Source organism: Manis pentadactyla, chromosome 13, assembly GCF_030020395.1.
Source record: "Manis pentadactyla isolate mManPen7 chromosome 13, mManPen7.hap1, whole genome shotgun sequence".
Taxonomy (NCBI): Eukaryota; Metazoa; Chordata; class Mammalia; order Pholidota; family Manidae; genus Manis; species Manis pentadactyla.
In genome coordinates this window covers 76,673,954-76,679,953 of record NC_080031.1, presented here as the reverse complement: position 1 = coordinate 76,679,953, position 6,000 = coordinate 76,673,954, and positions in this window count along the sequence as shown.

The following is a 6,000-nucleotide window of genomic DNA, read 5'->3' as shown; positions in this document are numbered from 1 at the left end:
CTGTATTCTGATATCAGTTCTAGTAGTTTTGGGGTGGAGTCTTTAGGAATTTTTATGTACAGTATCATGTCATCTGCAAATAGTGACAGTTTAACTTCTTCCTTACCAATCTGGATTCCTTGTATTTTTTTGTTTTGTCTGATGCCAAGGCTTGGACTTCCAGTAATATGTTGAATAACCGTGGGTAGAGTGGGCATCCCTGTTCTGTTCCCAATCGCAGAGGAAAAGCTTTCAGCTTCTCGCTGTTCAGTGTGATGTTGGATGTGGATTTATCATATATGGCCTTTATTATGTTGAGGTACTTGCCCTCTATACCCATTTTGTTCAGAGTTTTTATCATGAATTAATGTTGAGTTTTATCCAATGCTTTTTCAGCATCTAAGGAGATGATCATGTGGTTTTTGTCTTTCTTTTTGTTGATATGGTTGAGGATGTTGATGGATTTCCGAAAGTTGTACCATCCTTGCATCCCTAGGATGAATCCCACTTGGTCATGGTGTATGATCCTTTTGATATATTATTGAATTCGGTTTGCTAATATTTTGTTGAGTATTTTTGCATCTAGGTTCATCAGGGATATTGCTCTGTAGTTTTCTTTTTTGGTTGGGTCTTTGCCTGGTTTTGTATTGGGGTGATGTTGACTTCATAGTATGAGTTTGGGAGTATCCCCTCCTCTTCTATTTTTGGAAAACTTTAAGGAGAATGAGTATTATGTGTTCCCTGTACGTCTGATAAAAATTCCGAGGTGAATCCATCTGGCCCGGGGATTTTCGTCTTTGGTAGTTTTTTTTATTACCGCCTCATTTTCGTTGCTGGTAATTGGTCTGTTTAGGTTTTCTGTTTCTTTCTGAGTCAGTCTTGGAAGGTTGGATTTTTCTAGGAAGTTGTCCATTTCTCCTAGGTTTCCCAGCTTGTTAGCATATAGGTTTTCATAGTCCTCCCTAATAATTCTTTGTATTTTTGTGGGGTCTGTCGTGATTTTTCCTTTCTCATTTCTGATTCTGTTGATTTGTGTTGACTCTCTTTTCCTCTTAATAAGTCTGGCTAGATGCTTATCTATTTTGTTTATTTTCTAGAAGAACCAGCTCTTGGTTTCATTGATTTTTGCTATTTTATTCTTCTCAATTTTATTTATTTCTTCTCTGATCTTTATTATGTCCCTCCTTCTGCTGACCTTAGGCCACATTTGTTATTCTTTTTCCAATTTCTATAATTGTGACATTTGACCATTCATTTGGGGTTGTTCTTCCTTCCTTAAATATGCCTAAATTGCTGTATACTTTCCTCTTAAGACTGCTTTTGCTGTATCCCATAGTAGTTGGGGCTTTGTGTTGTTGTTGTCATTTGTTTCCATATATTGCTGGATCTCCATTTTAATTTGGTAATTGATTCATTGATTTAGAAGCGTGTTGTTAAGCCTCCATGTGTTTGTGAGCCTTTTTGCTTTCTTTTTACAGTTTATTTCTGTTTTTATTCCTTTGTGGTCTGAAAATTTGGTTGGACCATTTCAATCTTTTGGAATTTACTGAGGCTCTTTTTATGGCCTAGTATGTGGTCTATTCTGGAGAAAGTTGCATGTGCGTTTGAGAAGAATGTGTATCATTTTGCTTTTGGATGTAGAGTTCTATAGATGTCTATTAGATCCATCTGTTCTATTGTGTTGTTCAGTGCCTCTGTGTCCTTACTTATTTTCTGTCTGGTGGATCTGTCCTTTGGAGTGAGTGGTGTGTTGAAGTCTCCCAGAATGAATGCATTGCATTCTATTTCCTCCTTTAGTTCCGTTTGTTTTTGTTTCACATATGTTGGTGCTCCTCTATTGGGTGCATAGTTACTTATAATGGTTTTATCCTCTTGTTGGACTGAGCCCTTTATCATTATATAATGTGCTTTATCTTGTTACTTTCTTTATTTTGAAGTTTATTTTGTCTGATGCTTGTATTGCATCACCTGCTTTTTTCTCTGTTTTTTGAATGAAATATCTTTTTCCATCCCTTGACTTTAAGTCTGTGCATGTCTTTGCGTTTGAGGTGAGTCTCTTGTAAGCAGCATATGGATGGGTCTTGCTTTTTTATCCATTCTTTTACTCTGTGTCTTTTGATTGGTGCATTCAGGCCGTTTACATTTAGGGTGATTATTGAAGGGTATGTACTTATTGCAATAGCAGGCTTTAAATTTGTGGTTACCAAAGGTTCAGGGATAGCTTCTTTACTATCTTACTGTCTAACTTAACTCGCTTTTTGAGCTATTATAAACACGGTCTGATGATTCTTTTTTTCTGTCCCTTCTTATTCCTCCTCCTCCCTTCTTAATATGTTGGGTGTTTTGTTCTGTGCTCTTTTTAGGAGTGCTCCCATCTAGAGCAGTCCCTGTAGGATGCCCCGTAGTGGTGGTTTGTGGGAGGCAAATTCCCTCAACTTTTGCTTGTCTTTGAATTGTTTAATCCCTCCTTCATATTTACATGTGAATCATGCTGGATACAGTAGTTTTGGTTTGAGGCCCTTCTGTTTCATTGCATTAAGTATATCATGCCATTCTCTTCTGGCCTGTAGTGTTTCTGTTGAGAAGTCTGATGATAGCCTTATGGGTTTTCCTTTGTAGGTGACCTTTTATTTCTCTCTATCTGCCTTTAATATTTTGTCCTTTTCTTTGATCTTTGCCATTTTAATTGTTATGTGTCTTGGTGTTGCCCTCCTTGGATCCCTTGTCATGGGATTTCTGTGTACCTCTGTGATCTGAGAGGCCATTTCCTCCCCTAGTTTGGGGAACTTTGAAGCAATTATTTCTTCAAAGACACTTTCTATCCCTTTTTCTCTCTTCTTCTTCTTCTGGTACCCCTATAATTCGGATATTGTTCCATTTCTATTGGTCACTCAGCTCTCTTAGAATTCTTTCATTCCTGGAGATCCTTTTATCTCTCTCTGCATCAGCTTCTCTCCATTCCTGTTCTCTGTCTTCTAGTCCATTTATGGTCTCTTGCATCTCGTCCATTCTGTTTTGAAGTCCTTCCTGAGCTTATTTTATTTCTGGTCTCCTTCCTTAGTTCTTGCATATTTCTCTGCAAGTCCATCAGCATGGTTATGACTTTTGTTTTGAATTCTTTTTCAGAAAGAGTGGTTAAATCTATCTCCTCAGGTTCCTTCTCAGGGTAAGATGTAGCAGATGCCAAAGCTGTCTCGGTTAGTTTTGTCTGGATCAAATTTTTTTGCCTTTTCATGTTGATAGGTGCAGTTGAGTGCTATTGATGCATCTATCAGCTTTCTACTTGGCTCCTGGCCTTTCTTACTGGGGCAACTGCGACCCCTAGTGTCTTTTGTTGGGCAATTGTGTGTAGACTGGGTTGTTGTATCTTGTCCAGCCGGTATTGAGGAAGCTCCCTTGCTGAGTGCGTTGCCAGCCTCAAGCTGCTTCTCTGGTTTGGCAGGGCCCCGGAGGGGTAATTTATGTTGGAGTGTTTGACTGTTTACCTCTGTGAGGATTCTCAGAGCTGTTGCCCAGGGTTTAGTGCACCCGGATTTCCCTGGAATTTCCAGCTGCTTTACTGTGACCTGGGTTGTTTTCGTCCTGCTGTGGGGTCCCTGTCCCTTTAAGACTTTCAAAAAGCACTCGCTTTTGTTTGTCACAGGGGCATCGGCTTCAGGACCCGCTCAGAGGTCTTGCTTCCCTGTTTCTCTAGTTTCCAGCCCTCCACGTATGCACTCTGTCTGTGCTTTTGTGCAGATGGCTGGGGCTGGGTGTTCAGCAGTCCTGGCCTCCCTCTCCCTCCCCATTCTGACTCCTCTCCTCTCGCCGGTATCTGGGGTGAGGGGTGCTCGGTTTCCGCTGGGCCGGGGCTTGTATCTCACCCCTTTCACCAGGCGCTGGGCTTTTGCAGGTGTGGATGTAGTCTGGCTGTTGTCCTGTGTCTTCCGGTCTCTCTTTTAGGATTAGTTGTATTTGTTGGATTTTCAAAAATACATATGTTTTTGGGAGGAGATTCCCACTGTCCTACTCACACCACCATCTTGGATCCACCCCTTAGATAAGTGTGATTTTTGCTTTTAATTTTTCCTTAGGGATTCAAGACTGAAAATCATCACTCTTTGTAGAAGAGAATAGGGTAATTTTCTATTTTGTGGAGTAACATTAATTAAAGGGTTGTACTACCTTTGGGAACAGAAAGAGTAATTGTCCACCCCTGCTCTATGTGTTTTCCCTCTTCACTAATTATAACATACTAATTATGTGAATTGTTGGATTTTATGTATGTCATAAAATTAAAGAGGCTATTTCCCAATTAAGAAAAAGAATATGGCCAGTGAATCTTTTTTTTAACTAAAGAGTACGTAATATGTTATTACCAGTATCTTCTTAAAGTAATTTTACATTTAAGAAGTCTTGATTTAAAAAAAACACATTTATTTATATTGCTAAAGAAATTTTCCTAGGCACTGTCCAAAAGATACCACAGTAATAAAGTTTCACTGATATCCCATTTTTTCTGCCACTTATCTGAAGAGCATTCTGCACTGACAGCTCTAGCATTAATCCCAAATGACTAAGATAGTACATTAATAATATGATACATCAATTTTAAATAAAAGGCAAAATTTGAAATGGATATGAGTTAGAACTAAAGAGAAAACTCTATCTAAACTACCCAAATATATTTAATTTCACTTAATTACTACAGTTCCAAGGAGTTTCCCTAGAGTTACCTTTATGTCCTTGTTTCTAAGGCTGTATATGATGGGGTTTACTGATGGAGGAACCACTGTGTAAAATACAGACAAAACCATGTCTACAGCCGACTTCACCTCAGAGGCTGGCTTCAGGTAGGCCAATGAAGCAGTTAAAACAAACAAAGTCACAACAACCAGATGAGGGAGGCAGGGGAAGAGGGCTTTGGACCTGCCTTCCAGGGAGGAGATCCTGAAGACAGCAGAGAATATGTGTATGTAAGAATATAAAATAAAGAAGAAACAAGACAGCGAGATACTTATGCCAAATGCAGTCACTGATGCTTCACTTATGATTATTTTGGAGTCTGAGATCAATATAATCTGAGGGATATCACAAAAAAAGTGATGTATTTTGTTGGAAGTAAAAGTTGTGGAAAATGTTGCTGCCATGTTCATGGCTCCAGAGATCCCTCCACCAATGTATGAAGCCACCACCATCCGCCCACAGGTCCCCTTGTTCATGATGGTCTCATAGTGCAGCGGACAGCAGATGGCCACGTAGCAGTCATAGGATATCACTGTGAGGATGGCAATTTCAGCAGTAGCAAAAGTCACAAAGAACAACAACTGGAAAACTCACCCAATTAAGGATATTTTGTTCCTATATATCAAGGAGTTGAGAACAAATTTAGGAACAGTGACAGAGATGTAGCAGAGGTCTATGAATGAAAAGTTCTTCAGGAAGAAGTACATGGGTGTGTGAAGCTGAGGATCCCAAGTAATGAATATGATGATGAGCCCATTTCCTAATAGGGCTGCCATGCAAGCCACGAGGAACAGGGCACCCTGCAGTGTTTTCATCCTCAGGTCCTCAGAGAATCCCAGGAGAAGGAATTCAGTGACACCTGTATAGTTGATCATCTCATCCAATGGTGTGGTCCCAAAAGTTTAGCTGTTTACTGTAAACCAAGATATGCCAATAAATGAAAATGTTACCTAATTATGTGGAAGGATTTGTAAATTATCTGAAGTGAGAATGTCACAATGTGTAGTGTGTGTTTGTCTATATGTATATTTGTGTTTGTATAATATATGTGTATGTCTATGGATGAAGATACACATTTTAAATATATAAAGGTTCTATTTGGATGACCTTCAACTTAGTGTAATGCCTTCTAGGTTCATCTATTTTCTAAAAATAGGTCAAGATTTCCTTCTTTCTTAGGGCCAAATAATATTTCATTGTATGTATGCATCCCATTTCCTTTATCCGTTCAATTGTGATCACTTTGGTTGCCTCCATATCTTGGCTATTCTAAATTAGGGGCCAAAAAATTTGTGT